Source organism: Phyllobates terribilis, unplaced genomic scaffold (assembly GCF_046119375.1).
Source record: "Phyllobates terribilis strain yellow unplaced genomic scaffold, ASM4611937v1 Scaffold_9__5_contigs__length_417890890, whole genome shotgun sequence".
Lineage (NCBI taxonomy): Eukaryota > Metazoa > Chordata > Amphibia > Anura > Dendrobatidae > Phyllobates > Phyllobates terribilis.
In genome coordinates, this window is record NW_027362769.1 from 178160290 (window position 1) to 178178188 (window position 17899).

At 46.6% G+C, this 17899-nt stretch overlaps 1 long non-coding RNA gene across 1 annotated transcript in view; it reads right to left on the reverse strand.

Moving 5' to 3' along the window:
• Positions 1-382: 382 nt before the first annotated feature.
• The window catches only part of LOC141161918 (uncharacterized), an 87394-nt gene continuing 69877 nt past the window's right edge, over positions 383-17899 (reverse strand). The window contains exons 2-3 of the long non-coding RNA XR_012250706.1: positions 782-850; positions 383-599 (exon numbers count right to left, since the gene is read on the reverse strand). This is a non-coding gene — a long non-coding RNA (uncharacterized lncRNA). The remainder of the gene's footprint in view (positions 600-781; positions 851-17899) is intronic.

Genomic DNA, 17899 nt, shown 5'->3' on the forward strand with positions numbered 1-17899 from the left:
CAGCGGAGGCACAACACTGTAGAGCCTCGAGCTTCTCCTCTGCTAGATGTGGAAGACCTCCACACTAGTGTATAAACCATTGATACCCGGTAGTGAGACCACCCCAGCTCCATGCCATGATGAGGATTGTTGACTGCTCCCTTTCATATGTAAGAAATTATTTCCTTACAATTACTGAAAATCTGGTTGAATGTTTATTCCCTGCACTCGTCCATTAAGCTGTTATTATCCTTTGGGCTCAGCCACAACAATATCTAAATAACTGGTTTTCTGCAAAACCAACTGACTTCACGAACCGCAGCCCCAGGATGTTCGCGCGTCTTGTCCACGGCTTACACAATCTCCGGCCCTGGATGATAAACACACGGCGGCTGCGGGCAGCTCCGGAGCACATGAGAAATGTAACACTGCTTTATTTGACAGTTACATTGCAGAGATCGTCTGCGTTCACCTTCATCTGGAGGTTTATTCTTCTATAATGTAAAAGAATCCAGGTTCAAATAAACAAAGTCACCTTCCATGGGAGAGGGATACAGTGCAGCGACCACCGCGCAGGTGCTACCGGCCACGGAGAGGATGATGAAAAGCAGCTCCGCACCCTGGAAAAAAAGGAAAATCCTTCTGATCCTTCCTAATATCAACAATATAGGCTTCATCTTGGATGTGCACAATGGTTATGAAAGCTGAAAAGTAAGCTGCTACATGCAGAATCCTAAAACTCTCCTGCCAAGCTATGGAGGATATTGGCAGGAGGTTGTTTCAAACATCTTGGAGAACTGACCCCAGATCTTCTGTGTTTGAGGTTTGTGCGGATTCTTCTGTCTCTTCATGTAATTCCCAACACCATTTGCTAAAGAAAAAAGAAAATAAATTAATCCAAGACCAAGAATGAGAGAAAGAAAAAAGCATGGACTCCAGACTGATACATTGTAACAATCAGGACAAGACTCATAGCAGATTAGATACAATTGTAACACTCCCTCACTCTTAGGAAGAGAGTCCAGATGTAAATACAAATGTTCTCATACCTAAACAGCAAGCAGATGTATTAAAAATAGTGAGGATGTCAAAAATATATTAGATTAAAAAATTGTAGAACTTTTCTTTCTATGCTGGAGTCTATGGTGCACATATCGGGAGGTCTCTGTGATTGATAGAAGACGCTTTTCTGTAACAGAAAGTAGTGAACAATCCTGAGAAACAGTCAGAAATCCGAACTACCAGAAAGTCTGAGCTACAGGAGCGGATATGTGACTGCAGAGCCGCACTGACCTCTACATCCAGGAATAGCCCCAAATTTGGTTTATTTTCATTCCTTTCACATTACATTTCTTACCAGTGGAAATGTCAGACCGAAGCGGTTTATATTCCTGGAACTCAAACTTCTACCGGTGAGAAGAATTTCCTAAAATTGTGATATTTAATATCTGCATCCAACATGACCCCTGATCTCATCTATCTAAAGTGTACATATTGTAATGCAGCGACGTGCTTGCATTACGGTAATGGTCTAGGATGTGTTTTACCTGACCATATACCTTCCCCCTCAGGTGACTGGTCACATGACTGTGACATCACACAGGTCCTGTATGCACAGTAAAGGTCTGTACACATGACTGGGACAGCACACAGGACCTATACACACAGCTGACTGATCACATGACTGTGACATCAGCAAGGTCCTGTCAGTATGTGTGTGTGTGTGCACAGGATATATAAACCCTGGTAATTTGAGACAGGTGTGTTCAGTGTGAGGCATGAGGCCTGTGCTCCGTGTGTGTGGGACACCATTTGTGAGAGGCCTAGTGAGGCCGAGTGAAGCCTGGTGCCTGAAAGGCAAAGACTGGATCCTGTGCGGATGCTAGTGGCCTTGGAAGGCAGAGGCTTGAGTAAGAGTCCTGAAAGGCAGAGCCTGGATCCTGTGTGGATGTCAGTGGTCTTTGAGGGAACGACAGCTGGAGACCCCGACCTGGGAAGCCGCAAAGCCACAGTGGTGGCGGATTATTGAGTAGGAGTCCTGAAAGGCAGAGCCTGGATCCTGTGTGGATGTCAGTGGCCTTTGAGGGAACGACGGCTGGAGACCCCGACCTGGGAAGCCGCAAAGCCACAGTGGTGGCGGAGTAATGGACTGAGACAGCTAAACCCGGCAAAGGTAATACCCTGTGTTATATGGACATTAATATGGACATTGCTATGTTATTACCTTGCTGAAGGCTGTTACTTGGGCCACTTGGGCCTGTCTGCTACTTGAGAGACTCCCGGATGTTAAGTGTGTAAACATGCCGGTGGCGGACTAAGATGGACTGTGTGAACTGTGGTTTATGAAGTGTAATAAACTGCAGCATTGAGAAATACCGGAAGGACATTTCTGGTGTGCTTTGATTTACCCGGTGCAGCGAGTATCCCCCATTATGATGTCTAGCGCTGCCTTACAATATATAGTTATCATCTACGTCATATATCAGTCTGATCAATCATACTTTGCTTACACATAGATCGATCAGTAATAGATTGTTCTCGCCAGCACATCTCACGTTTACACAAGAAGCTTAAAAATCATTTCTTCTGGCGAATGAGCGTTGGCTCCTGTTTACACTGGACAATAGCTAGCAATGACTGTTTATAGGATTCCCCATTCACAAAAATCTGCTAGTACAAATGCACCTTAGGTCACCATTCTCCGTGTCCTGCACCACTGATGATTCTTGTTCTCCTGTATGTCCACATTTGGCATAAAAGCTCAATATAGATAGATACATTAGCAGTAATGGCTCCTGTATGAAAAGGGAAACATAATCCACCCCGAGCACCCAAATCTCCTGTTCACAATTTAAAACCTGGAGTGGATACACATCTCTGAGTGATTGGGAACGGCGCTCAGGTTATACACGACCGGCTATTCATACCACACAGGAGAATGAGCAATAATCAACCACTACTGGCCCCCGCCATCACCAGAGACAGATTAGATAGATCAATGACAGATTAGATAGATGATAGATAGATAGATAGATAGATAGATAGATAGATAATAGATAATATATAGATGTATACACAGTACAGACCAAAAGTTTGGACACACCTTCTCATTTAAAGATTTTTCTGTATTTTCATGACTATGAAAATTGTACATTCACACTGAAGGCATCAAAACTATGAATTACCACATGTGGAATTATATACTTAACAAAAAAGTGTGATACAACTGAAAATATGTCTTATATTCTAGGTTCTTCACAGTAGCCACCTTTTGCTTTGATGACTGCTTTGCACACTCTTGGCATTCTCTTGATGAGCTTCAAGAGGTAGTCACCGGAAATGGTCTTCACTTCACAGGTGTGCCCTGTCAGGTTTAGTAAGTGGGATTTCTTGCCTTATAAATGGGGTTGGGACCATCAGTTGTGTTGTGCAGAAGTCTGGTGGATACACAGCTGATAGTCCTACTGAATAGACTGTTAGAATTTGTATTATGGCAGGAAAAAAGCAGCTAAGTAAAGAAAAATGAGTGGCCATCATTACTTTAAGAAATGAAGGTCAGTCAGTCCGAAAAATTGGGAAAACTTTGAAAGTGTCCCCAAATGCAGTTGCAAAAACCATCAAGTGCTACAAAGAAACTGGCTCACATGAGGACCGCCCCAGGAAAGGAAGACCAAGAGTCACCTCTGCTTCTGAGGATAAGTTTATCCGAGTCACCAGCCTCAGAAATCGCAGGTTAACAGCAGCTGAGATTAGAGACCAGGTCAATGCCACACAGAGTTCTAGCAGCGGACACATCTCTACAACAACTGTTAAGAGGAGACTTTGTGCAGCAGGCCTTCATGGTAAAATAGCTGCTAGGAAACCACTGCTAAGGACAGGCAACAAGCAGAAGAGACTTGTTTGGGCTAAAGAACACAAGGAATGGACATTAGACCAGTGGAAATCTGTGCTTTGGTCTGATGAGTCCAAATCTGAGATCTTTGGTTCCAACCACCGTGTCTTTGTGCGACGCAGAAAAGGTGAACGGATGGACTCTACATGCCTGGTCCCCACCGTGAAGCATGGAGGAGGAGGTGTGATGGTGTGGGGGGGCTTTGCTGGTGACACTGTTGGGGATTTATTCAAAATTGAAGGCATACTGAACCAGCATGGCTACCACAGCATCTTGCAGCGGCATGCTATTCCATCCGGTTTGCTTTTAGTTGGACCATCATTTATTTTTCAACAGGACAATGACCCCAAACACACCTCCAGGCTGTGTAAGGGCTATTTGACCAAGGAGGAGAGTGATGGGGTGCTACGCCAGATGACCTGGCCTTCACAGTCACCAGACCTGAACCCACTCGAGATGGTTTAGGGTGAGCTGGACCGTAAAGTGAAGGCAAAAGAGCCAACAAGTGCTAAGCATCTCTGGGAACTCCTTCAAGATTGTTGGAAGACCATTTCCGGTGACTACCTCTAGAAGCTCATCAAGAGAATGCCAAGAGTGTGCAAAGCAGTCATCAAAGCAAAAGGTGGCTACTTTGAAGAACCTAGAATATAAGACATATTTTCAGTTGTTTCACACTTTTTTGTTAAGTATATAATTCCACATGTGGTAATTCATAGTTTTGATGCCTTCAGTGTGAATGTACAATTCTCATAGTCATGAAAATACAGAAAAATCTTTAAATGAGAAGGTGTGTCCAAACTTTTGGTCTGTACTGTATATATAGATAGATAATAGATGATAGATAGATAATGGATAGATAGATAGATAGATAGATAGATAACAGATAGATAATAGATAGATAGATAATACCCACCTACTGTATCCTCACCCATCCCTTGTAGATTGTGAGCCCTCGCGGGCAGGGTCCTCGCTCCTCCTGTACCAGTCGCTGACTTGTATTGTTCAAATTTACTGTAATTGTTTATGCCATGTATTCCCCTTTAACATGTAAAGCACCATGGAATGAATGGCGCTATAATAATAATAATAATAGATAGATAGATATAGATAGATAATGGATAGATAATAGATTATAGATAATAGATAGATAGATAGATAGATAGATAGATAGATAGATAGATAGATATAGATAGATAGATAATGGATAGATAATAGATTATAGATAATAGACAGATAATAGATAGATACTGTAGATGATAGATAGATAGATAGATAGATAGGTAGATACTGTGGATGATAGATAGATAGATAGATAGATAGATAGATAATAGGTAGATAATGTGGATGATAGATAGAGTATGTAAAGAGAGATAGATCGATTAATAAATAAATCTGACTATCGCCTCATAAAATGAAGCAAATGTGATGAGGTACAAGCTGATGGGGGACACACACATATTGGCCAATTTGTGCACTATGTACCTCAATTTTCTAAGTATAGTCTATACGGTAATAATGCAGCATATATATTTTTCATATATTTCATGTGGCCAAAAGTTTTGAGACACAAATTTTGTTTTTCACAATGTTTTTATATCTTTTAGTCGGATGTTTCTCTGGTTACTGACGGACAATTATAAACATTCCAGAAGCTTTTACACTTTTATTGACAAATATATGAAGTTTCTGTGACTCCTCAATATTCCCGGCGCTGCCCCTTATTCTCCAGACTTCTGCCCTTCCCTGGATATCGGCTTCTGGGCAGATCCTGACTGGTGGCCGCCCGTTCTTGTCTCATCACAGCTCAGAGGTGATTGCTATTTATGTTTTTTTCTTTGTCCAGTCTCTTTTTGAGGACTGACCCCAAGTTCTCAATGGGATTCAGTTCTTGGGAGTTTCTTGGCCGTGAACCTAAAATTTCATAATGGATAGAAAAATGGATAAAAGCATAATGGAGTCCATGTGTGTTTGTGACATGGTATCCTTCATGCTGGAAAAGCATTGTTCATGAATGTGATAATGTGCCGGCTCCTCCAGAGATAGAAATGCTTTTAATAGGAGGTGTAAGCTCTGGATGATAGGGCACCTGACAAATAGCTGCTCCTGCATTACATTTGTATGCCATAATGTAACTTGTGCAATAAAAGAAGGCAAACATCTCACCTGCCGTTTTATGGAAGCCTCCAATGACACATCACATAGTCAGAAAATCCTAAGTATCATCACTTGTAAAACTCAGCTCTACTACATCTATGTATAAAAAAAAACATTGAAACATTCATAAATTTCAGTCATAGGGACTAGTGATGAGTGAGCACTAAAATGCTCGGGTACTCGTTGCTCGGGTCGAGCACATTGGAATACTCGGGGACTCGACCCGAGCAACGAGCCCAATGTAAGTCTATGGGAAACTCGAGCATTTTTCAGGCGGCTCCCCCCGGCGGTCTGCAGAGGGCCTAAAAATTGCCCAAATCGATGGGAACAGTGTTCAAATGATATGGGGACAGCATGGGGAAGACCCCTGGAAGCATCTCTGACTCCCAGATCACTGCTGTCAACAACGTGGTCAGAGTATTACACCACTTTTACGGACTCACAATAAAACATAAAAAAACGAAACCAAAATGGATTTTCCTGGGAAATATGTTAAGGAACATCCTTTCCAGGGTAATGACTTGTATATAAGGCAAAATAAATAACCAAAAACAAAAATACTCCTCCACACTAGTGTTGAGCCACCCCCGTAGTGTTCGAGTTCGGTTCGGTTCGTCGAACACCCGTGTGTTCGCCGAACTGTTCGTCGAACTGTTCGTCGAACACCTTCGAACACCGTTAAAACCAATGGCAGGCAAACAAAAACACATAGAAACACATAGAAAACACCTTCAAAGGTGTCCAAAAGCTGACAAACTGCTCAGAAGACACAACTAACACATGGAAAAGTGACAAGTACATATAGTCATGCGAAAAGAAAAGAGGTGGAGGAGTAAAAGGAGGGGGAGACACAGATATAGGCATGTCATGCCCTTCTAAAATCCAAAAAGTGAGAAGCCGAGACGGCCAGTCCGCTCCTGCCCGTGCCACCTCCGTGTCGCCGGGTTTGTGCCAGAGCCGCGGTGAACCCTGACGGCCAGCCCCCCTCTCCCAATACTGGTGCCTGTCCGCTGGTGGGTCAAGAGAGCCCCCCTGTGGTGGAGGCAGCTCTAAGCTTTTTAATTTAAATTGTCTCTCTAATTTGAATGAATACACTTTAAATCCATTTACAAGGATCTATTGGAGGGCAAGTCTCATGCCAGCAGCCGCGTAATTCCAGCTCCAGTAGCGTCCACTAAAGCTGCTGCAGTTAAAAAGCTTTTATAAGGATCGAGCTCGGCTGTCCACCGCAAGGCATCCTAGTGCCAGTCCCAGCCCCTATGCCTTGGGGTGCCTCCTGATGCTCTTCACTAAGTATCCCGTGGTCCCGAAGCATTTCCTTTGAAAAAATTAAGTGTCCAAACTACAGGTGGTGTAGCTTGCTTAACAGCCGGGATAATCCGCTGACTAGCAGACACTGCTACTAGGCACAAAGTATTTCCTGGGCTAGATGCAGTTAAAAATTTGTAAGTAGATACTCTCGTTGGATGCTGAGAAAGCATTCCATAGAGTCTCCTGGCACGCCATATATGATTCTCTTAAAAAGCTTGGGGTAGGGGTCTAGGGGACCCTTTTATAGCCAAAATCACGGCCCTGTATCACAATACGTCACCTAGGCTGAAGATAAATGGAACTGTAGCACCGAGGGCTCGGTTGCTACAGACGTATTGCACCTCACCCAGAGGTGTGATATCTCACTCTCAGATAAGGATGGAGTGTGGATCAGGACCCGACACCTGCATGCATTACACCACATTGCCGTGGGGCAGGGCGACCAATATGCCCCTGAGATGGGCACGACAGTCCCTGTCCCTGGCTGGAGTGGGGGGAGGGAACACTGAGGAAGGGGAACCCTGCAGTGCAGGAGCAGGGAGGAAGCAGTTCCTGGGTGCATTGAGAAGGGAGTATAAAAGGTGGGCACCATCTTAGTTCAGTGCAGAGAAGTCTGAGCAGAAGTGGCAGGGAGCAGGGGCTCTGCATGAGCTCTGCTCCGGAGGCGGGCCTAGTAACAGAGGCCCAGGCCTGCAAGAGGGAGAAGGAAGGAAGAGGAGCGGAGAAGGCTCCAGGAACGAGGAATGAAGGGATCCCAGGGGTGCGGACGGGCGAGTCGCCACCGCACGCCCGAATCCACCTGCGTGGAGGGGTCAGGCCAAAGGGGGAGACCGGTCCCCGAACTAGTGGAGTCAGGAAACGACCCTCAGCTAGAAACCGGAGGCTCTGACATTTTATGTGGCGCAGCCCCTTGCTCCACCCGCTAGGAAGGCACCACATAGGGTCAGGGAAACTGGCGCCAAGTTTACCAAGAGGAGGCCCGAGGCAGCCGGACAGAAGTGTTGGTAAGAAAGGCCAGACAAAGGACACACAAAGGGGGTCCTGTGAAGCGCTCCAAAGTTATCTGGGAGTTGTCTGAGCCCCTCACCTGGTGAGCACAGTACGACGTGGGCAGCCGTTACCTGCAGACGTGGTCTGGATAATAAGAACTGTGAGTAAAGGCCCTGAACTGCATCACTGACTCCGTGTCGTTACTGCTGCTGCCCTGCACCATCACCCCCATCCTCCGCATACACTGCCCTGAGGCTATACTCCTCCCGTGGGGAGTTATGCTACGCTCTGCTGCACCCACAACACCAGCCTTAGCGGTCTGCCCTGTAGCGGCGGTTCACTCTGACCGCAATCCACGGGTGGCGTAGTCGGACATTTAAACATCAAAACCACATAAATAGTTCCGCCACTGGTTTGACCGCCCTGAGCCACGGAACCGGATCGCCGCCACGAAGACTACAACCACCAGCATCCACCAAAAAGGGTCCGGCTCCGGGTGTCCCAAGGCCCAGGGGGTGCGTCAGAACATTTTCATCACCTTTCACAATCACCAATGGGACAAGGCAGGGATGTTCTCTGTCCCCTCTCTTATACATCCTAGTGACGGAGCACCTGCTCTCATCAATTCGCCATAACCCCAATATTAGGTGGATTGAGGTGGGAGGCACCGAGTACAAGTGCTCTCTATTTGCTGATGATGTCCTAGTATATATCACTCAATCACATATATCCATCCCTGTTGTTATGGCTGAAATAGATCACTTTGTTACATGGTAAAATTTTAAAATCAATGCAGCGAAGTCTGAGGCCCTCGATGTCTCCCTCCCTAAATCCATATAGGATTCCATCCAGTCCAACTTTCCCTTTGCCTGGCCCTCACAGGGTATCAAATACTTAGGAATTCCTATTCATAGAGACCTCTCCCATCTATGTTATCTTAATTTTGGGCCCTTTATTGAACAATTCCATACAGACCACGGTTGGCAAGTTAGAACTGTAAGATTCACTACGTGAACCACTGGTGTTTTGTGGAAAAGCACATGTACACCGCGTTCCAAATTATTATGCAAAAAGTGTTTAGGAGTGATAAGGGAAGAATTTGTTTGTTTGTCAGTTAAACTCATTGATGGTGATGTGTGTCAGGGCTCTTTATATCACTGTAAGCAATTGCAGACACCTGTGCTAATTAGTTTGGCAGGTGTGTCCAATGAAAGGCAAGACTACTTAAGAAGGCTGTCTCACATTATTAAGCAGCCTACATTTTCTGCCAAAATGGGAAAGAAAAAGGATGTGTCGGCTGCTGAGAAGCAACAAATTGTGGAGTGTTTAGGTCAAGGCATGACTACAATCAACATTGTGCGATGATCAGGATGAAGTGTCTTGGCAATCAAGAAGTATGTAGCTGATTCACAGTACACACGTGTGCGTGCTGATAAGGGCAAATTGAGGACTCTTTCCTACAGGCAATTACGTCAGGTTGAAAGAGCAGCGGCAAAAAAGCCTTGTCATAGCAGCAGACAAGTTTTTGAAGCTGCTTGTGCCTCCAACGTCCCCCGAACAACAAGATGCAGGGTCCTTCAGAGGTTTGCAGCTGTGCATGCGCCATCCTGTCGACCTCCTCTATCCACTTCACACAAGCAGAAACGGCTCCAGTGGGCCAAACATTACATGAAGACTGATTTCAAAACTGTTTTGTTCACGGATGAGTGCCGTGCAGCGCTCGATGGTCCAGATGAATGGAGTGGAGGATGGCTGGTTGATGGACACCCCACGCAAACACGGCTACAGCGCCAACAAGGAGGAGGTGGAGTAATGTTTTAGGCTGGAATCATGGGGAGAGAGATTGTCGGCCCCTTTAGGATCCCTGAAGGCGCTAAAGATGAACTCCATAATGTATGTGGATTTTCTCAAACAGTACTTCCTGCCATGGTTCAAGAAGAAGAACCGTGTACTTCACAGCAAGATCATTTTTCTGCATGATAATGCACCATCTCATGCTGCACATAAAACATCTGCATCTCTGGCTGATATGGGCATAAAAGGGGACAAACTTATGGTGTGACCCCCATGCTCCCCTGACCTCTACCCCATTCAGAACCTTTGGAGCATCATTAAAAGGAGTGTCTATGATGGCGGGAGGCAGTTCACATCTAAGCAACAGCTCTGGGAGGGTATTCTGTCCTCATGCAAAACAATTGAAGCAGAAACCATCCAAAACCTGACAAATTCAATGGACGAGAGAGTTCAGAAGCTCCTTTCGAACAAGGGGTCCTATGTGAAAATGTAACATCACCTAGAATAAAGTTTTGAGTTGAAAACTGTTTGATTTCAGTTTCTAACAACCTGCTAATGCTTATAATTTCAAAAATGACCATTTTTTTGGTCTTTATTAAAATGAAAAGGTTGATCGAAAAGTTTGGGGGATCTAAGAGTGTGGCAACCCAGTAGTCATGATTACTTCGAATTCTGACAATATGAGGGTCATGCTGCAGGTAGTGCAGCAAGAAGGCACTTATGTGTCTTGCGCATCTCGGAGCCCCAAAATTATTTTCCGGGCTAGATGCAGCTAAAAATTATTTTTAATTTTAAATCTGGTGAAGCTTATTATAGATGGCCTAATAGGATCAGTGCTGCACACTGCTACAAAGCCCAAATTATTTTCCAGTCAAGATACAGATAAACATGATTAGTAATTTGAAAGCTTAAAACGGTTGGTAGGGTGATTTTAACCAATCATCAAGCTTTTACTCTCCCCAGGATGACACAGGGGTAGAAAAGTCGTTTCGGATCCATGATTTGTTCATCTTTATGAACGTGAGTCTGTCTACATTATCAGTGGAGAGCCGCGTGCGCTTATCTGTCAGCACACCACCAGCAGCGCTGAACACACGTTCAGACAGAACGCTGGCTGCGGGGCATGACAAGATCTCCAAGGCGTAAGTGGCTAGCTCCGGCCATTTATCCAGATTGGAAGCCCAAAAAGAGCAAGGGTCCAGTGACACAGTCGTGGCTTCAATGTTTACTTGGAGATACTCCTGTACCATCGTCTCTAGGCGTTGACTATGTGTCAGACTTCTTGTCTCCTGTGGCCTTGCAAAGGATGGGCTAAAAAAGTGGTGAAATGATTCCGCAAAATTGATGTTACCAGCAGATACTGTGGTTCTGTTACGGTTTGAGTGCTGAACACTTGACGGTCCCACGGTTGGCAAGTTGGAACTGTGAGATTCACTACGTGCACCACTGGTATTTTGTGGAAAAGCACATGTAAGATTCTGCAACAGTCTCTGCTGATACTCCTGCATGCGTGCATCCCTTTCTATGGCAGGAATAATTTCTGCAAATTTACTTTTGTACCGGGGATCTAACAGTGTGGCAACCCAGTAGTCAGGATTATTTCTAATTCTCACAATTCGAGGGTCATGTTGCAGGTAGTGCAGCAAGAAGGCACTCATGTGTGTTGCGCATCCAGGAGCACCAAGTCCCTGTTGTGTTGGTGGCGAGGTAACAATCATGCTTCCTTCCTCTGTCCTCTCCCCCCAACCTCGCACAACAGAAATGTGATCAAGGTCTCCCTCATCTGATGAGTCTTCCATCAGTTCGTCCTCCACTTCTTCCTGGGCTCCTGCACCTTCCTCACTAGTTTGGCTGCTACCATGCGCCCTGGTAAAACCATCTCCCCCACCCTCACATGCCTGCCGCCTTGGTGCTGCCGACCGTCTGGACCTTGCAGATGTTAGCCCTTCCGCATACAACTCCTCCTCCTCTACTTCCTCCACCTCCTCTTGTGCCACCACCTGACTCCGAATTCTGTTTAACATGTGCTCCAGCATGTAAATCACCGGAATAGTCATGCTGATAATGGCATCGTCAGGACTAAACATCTTCGTCGCCATTTCAAAACTGTGCAGAAGGGTGCATAGGTCCCTGATCTGAGACCACTCCTCCAGCGTGATTTGCCCCACCTCTGAATCTCGTTGGCCCAGGCTATACGTCAGAACGTATTGCACCAGGGCTTGTCGGTGCTGCCACAGTCGCTGCAACATGTGCAGAGTTGAATTCCACCGGGTAGGCACATCGCATTTTAGCCGGTGAAGTGGCAGGCCCAACGACTTCTGTAGAGATGTAAGTCGCTGAGCTGCGGGATGCGAACGGCGGAAGTGAGCACACAGCGACCGTGCCCTCTGCAGAAGGCCATCTAGTCTGGGATAGTGGGCTAAAAATTGCTGGACAACCAGGTTCAACACGTGAGCCATACAAGGCACGTGTGTGACATTGCCCCGGCGAAGGGCCGCACCCAGGTTTGCAGCATTGTCGCACACGGCCTTCCCTGGTTTCAGGTCCAGTGGAGACAACCATTCATGAAATTGGTTCTCCAGAGCTGACCACAACTCCTCAGCTGTGTGACTCACATTTCCCAGACATTTCAATGTAAAAACCGCCTGATGACGTTGAGCCCTACTGCCAGCATAGTAAGGAGGTGTGCAGGATCCCTTCTGCGCAGTTAGAAAGCTTGTGGCATGACCAGACAGGCTTTGGGTGCAGGTGGAAGACCGAGAGGAGGTTGAGGAGGCAGAAGCAGTGGAGGAACTTTGACATAAAGAGGATTGACGCACAACTCGTGGGGACGGCAAGACTTGGACAGCAGCCCCTTGTCCTGCTGTCACCATAGTTACCCAGTGCCCAGTCAGCGACATGTAACGCCCCTGTCCATGCCTACTCGTCCAAGTGTCTGTGGTGAAATGCACCCTGTCACACACAGAGTTTCTCAAAGAAGCGGTGATGTTGTGTGCGACATGCTGGTGGAGCGCAGGCACACCTTTCTTTGAGAAGTAGTGCCGACTGGGCATCTGGTACTGGGGCACTGCGACGGACATAAGGTCTCGAAAATCCTCTGTGTCCACCAGGCGGAAAGGCAGCATTTCTGTAGCCAAGAGCTTGCAGATGGTGAAATTCAACCTCTTAGCTTTCTCATGGCTAGGAGGAAATGGTCTTTTACTTGTCCACATCTGAGGGACCGAGGGCTGGCTATTGTGCTTAGACGGGGTTGATAAGGGTGTCCCCGGCAAACTGCCGGTCTGTGAGGAAGATGCAGGCGGACATGTTAGGTTGCCTTGATCCAAAGGTGGTGCTATCGATGTCGGACAGCGCTCAAGACCAGCTGGTGTTACCACCTCCAAAGAAAATGATGACCTGCCAATCACGCTGGCTGTTGCGGGTAAAGAGGTGGCAGGTCTGCGCCCCAAAACAGGTGTGACTGCTGTCCCCCCAGTCACAGAGGATGAAGAGGCCGCGGATGCACAAGATATGGCAGACGGTGGTTGGCCCGGCCGGCTAGACCGCATTGTAGCACACTGAGCTTCCCACTGCAACTTATGCTTCATGTCCATGTGCCGGTTCATGCATGAAGTACTCAAACTATGTATTTTTTGGCCTCTACTTAGCTTTTGCTGACAAATGTTACAGATAACACGAGTTGGGTCATCTTTATCGATCTGAAAAAATGCCCAGGCTATGCAAGGCTTAGCACCCATGCGACCTGAAGAGCCACCACGACTTGTGGTGAGAGGCAGAGTTGTGTTTGAGGATGCAGTTGTTGACGTGCTTCCAGTACTACGTCTCTGTCCAGGAAGGCGCAACCTGACCTCGTCGTCACTAGCATCTTCCTCCACCTCCTCTGCTGACCTCATCTCTTGGCTGACTGTGGGTTGACAGTAAGTGGGATCTCCGACCTCATCATCATCACCCTGTGCGTTATCACACCTGTCGTCCTCAGAGCCAACCTGTTCCTGCCCTGACAAAAAACTAAAGTTGTCGCTCCAATCAGGTATTTGAGTCTTATCATCGTCTTCCTCATTGTCTCCACCAACAGGAGTTACAGTTTGGGAATGAGGGTCTACATTATGGTCAGAACCTTCTGCGTCTGGTCCTGGATCCGACTCATAAAGATTCTGGGCATCAGTGCAGATCATTTCCTCGTCTGGATTCACAGAAGCGCTGGAGTCGACCTCTGATTCCCAGGCTATAGTATGAGTAAACAGCTCTGCAGACTCAACCATCTGTTCTACCTCATACTCAGACGGGCAGCTGGAGATTTGGGAGCTGTGAGGAAGCAAGTGCGATTTGGGTGACACCTTTGAGGACTGGAGTATTTGTGATGTTGAAGTTGATGTGGAGGAGAGCCCACTTAAAGGAGCACTTGATATCCGTTGAAGCACCTGCTGTTTTTGTGCCTCATCTGGAATTTGTAGCGATTGGCGTGGCCGTAAGAAAGGGATCTTATCACATTGTCCGCTAAAAGAAGTAGACATTTTAGTTTGGCTGGAAGATGGTCTTTCTTCTGCACCTACCCCACGGACACAACCTTTTTTCCCCTTCCCAACACGCCTATTCCCCTTTCCACCAGCAGCAGGCCTTTTTCCACTCATTTTGGTGGTTAACTAATTCACAACTCTGGAGTTGTTTGCACAAAAAAACAATGGATGGTAACCGAGCAGAGCTGAGTGGCCAAACTGTGATATTAGGCCAAAACTATTGGCTGGGTTAGATGCAGAAAAAAATTATTTTTAATTTGCAACCTGATGGAGGTCAGTATAGATGGACTAATAGACCAAGTCCCACACACTGCTAGAAGCCCAAATATTTTTTCAGAGCTAGATGCAGAAAAAAATTATATTCAGTTTGCAACCTGATGGAGGTCAGTATAGATGGACTAATAGAATGATGCTATGCCCAAAAGATTTTACTTCACTAGGTGCAGTAAAAAAATTGGTATTCTATACACAGGTGGTATATCTTGCAACACAGATAGGCTACTCCACTGACTAACACACTCTGCAATAGGCCAAAAAGGATTAGCTTTGCTAGATTCAGCCAAATGCTGTGAAAAAAACTTGCACAGCACTGGCACAGACCTGCCTGGCAAAAACTGATAGGAACTGATGTAACCTAGTCCTGAAAAGGACTCCAATTACAATTAGTCTTTACTCCCACAATCTATCTATTTAAGAGCACAGACCTGCCTGATAAAAGTCGTACGAAATGCTGTAACCTAGTCCTTAAAAGGACTGCAATCACAACTATTCCCTACTCCCAAGCTATCTGTATATTTGTGCGAAAATTGGCTTGAAATTAACAAGGTATAGCGCACACAGCAACAGCGGTGCCGTCTAACACGCAGCTGCAGCAGTGAGAAAATGGTGGCGACGGGGAAAATGGCTTGGTCTTATAGGGCAAGGACATGTGACATACACTGCCAATCACACATGCCCTTGCTTGTGTGAAAAAAAGCACTTCGCTCCGTGTGTGCGCTGCTGATAGGCTGACAGATTGCACCTCCCCACTGCAAATGCGGGAAAGAGAAAAAAAAATGGAGATCTTCATTGTTCCTGCAGAGATCCATCCCCTGCCCCTCCCCCCGCCCCGCTGTACACTCAAACTGCGTATTAACATTAATTTTCATCATTACTGAGAAAAAATCCAGTTATGATTTTGGTGCACGAACAGTTATCGAACATAACCTCGAACAGCCGAATTTTTCTCAAATTGTTCGTGTTCGCCGACCGGCTCGAACACCGCCCAAAACAGCTCGAATTTGAGATTGGCGAACAGTTCGAGTAGAACAACGCTCATCTCTACTCCACACCTTGGGCTATGTTCACACGTAGCGTTTTTGATGCATTTTTGCACTTTTGAATTGCTTTCAACCAAGACAAATGCATTCACTGGGAAATGTCATTTTAACATTTTAAAACCTTATCTGGCCATGTGGTGTGTGAGACATCATCAGACACATGTATACAGTGCTGAAAAGACTTGGGAACAGCATGGGGAGGACCTCTGGAAGCATCTCTGACTCCCAGGTCACTGCCTAAAAGTGTGCCCATCATAAGTGACCCTTGGCACATGCGAAGATGCCTTCCGCCATGCACCTGTCGTTGCAGACTTGCAACAATCACCGTCCACATCCTTGTCTCACTGCAGCATTCAGTTGTCCCTACCCCATTCCTTGGAATGCAAGCGCAAGTATGCAGCCAGCCACCCACCCACCCACAGGCTGCAATACTATACTGCCAAATTTTTGACAGCTGCTTGCACTTGAAATGTGGCCTTTTAAGCTCATGGAGGCGGAAGCTTTTCACAACCTCATGCTGGCGGCGGCTGGGTGCCCATACTCGGTCCCCTGCCGCCACTATATTCCCCGGTATCGCCTCTGCCGTCCACAAACACGGGTCCCACAACATTACTCGTGCCCTCCCCAGTGCACTTAGTGGGAAGGACCGCCTAACCACAAACACGTGGACAGGTGAATGTGGCCATGGACGGTATGGAGCCAGTCCACAACTTTTTTTGCTAAGAGTTGTATTTAGCTCGGTGAAAGGACTGGCATAGAGGGAAACCCTATCTACCCTGCGTCTCATTTCTCACAGGAAGTCCTCTAATACAGCTTGTTGCAGAAGCAATGGCAGCCCGTCCAACATCAACTTGCCCTTGTCGGTGGTGCTTTGACACACACACATCTTTCTTTGCGCATTTAATTTCTTGAATACACAGTTGGACAATGGCCTGATCTGTAATGCGTTTTGAGAAACAACATGCATAAGCATGGCTGATCCACATTAAAAAAGCAGCCATAGAGTGTCCGGGAACCTTCCCCCACACTTTTCTTCGCCAGGGCTGCTTTCCAGCAGGGTTGGACGAGCCCACCACAAAACCGGAGACTCCTCCGGCAGGCCCTGGCTTCTCCTTCAGGAGAGTTCATAGTGCCGAGGTGAGGCCATGATGATGATAGAGGCCACCATCTGCTTAGTTTTCTGTTACTTGGAATGCAAGCGCAAGTATGCAGCCAGCCACCCACCCACAGGCCGCAACACTAAACTGCCAGATTTCTGGGCAGCTGCTTGCACTTGAAATATGGCCTTTTAAGCTCGTGGAGGCGGAAGCTTTTCACAACCTCATGCCGGTGGCGGCCGGGTGTCCATACTCGGTCCCCAGCCGCCACTATATTTCCCGGTATCGCCTTCGCCTTCCACAAGCACGGGTCCCACAACATTACCCGTGCCCTCCCCAGTGCACTTACTGGGAAGGACCGCCTAACCACAAACACGTGGACAGGTGAATGTGGCCAGGGACGGTACGGAGCCAGTCCACAACTTTTTTGGCTGAGAGTTGTATTTAGCTCGGTGAAAGAACTGGCATAGAGGGAAACCGAATCTACCCTGCGTGTCATTTCTCCCAGGAAGTCCTCTAAAGCTGCTTGCACTTGAAATGTGGCTGTGAGGTTCTGAGACTTTCTATCATGTTTTTTTCATGTTGTGCTTAGATCTTGTTTTTTCCCTGCAGCCATCTTGCTTTCTGTTTTGTGCATCCATTTTGCCCTCAGTTGTAATGGAGTCTTCAGCCTCTATGTCTCCACCCTGTTTTTCTGCCATTTGCACTTAAGCAGCCTCAGCTGTTAGTTCAGTGCTTCTGAATCCTGTCTGCAGCCAGTCTGTAACATTGCTTCCTGAAGCCTCTGGACTAAGCTCTTCAAGTCAGCTTCACTCTCTGAGGAATCCTCATAGTTTACCTGCCTGT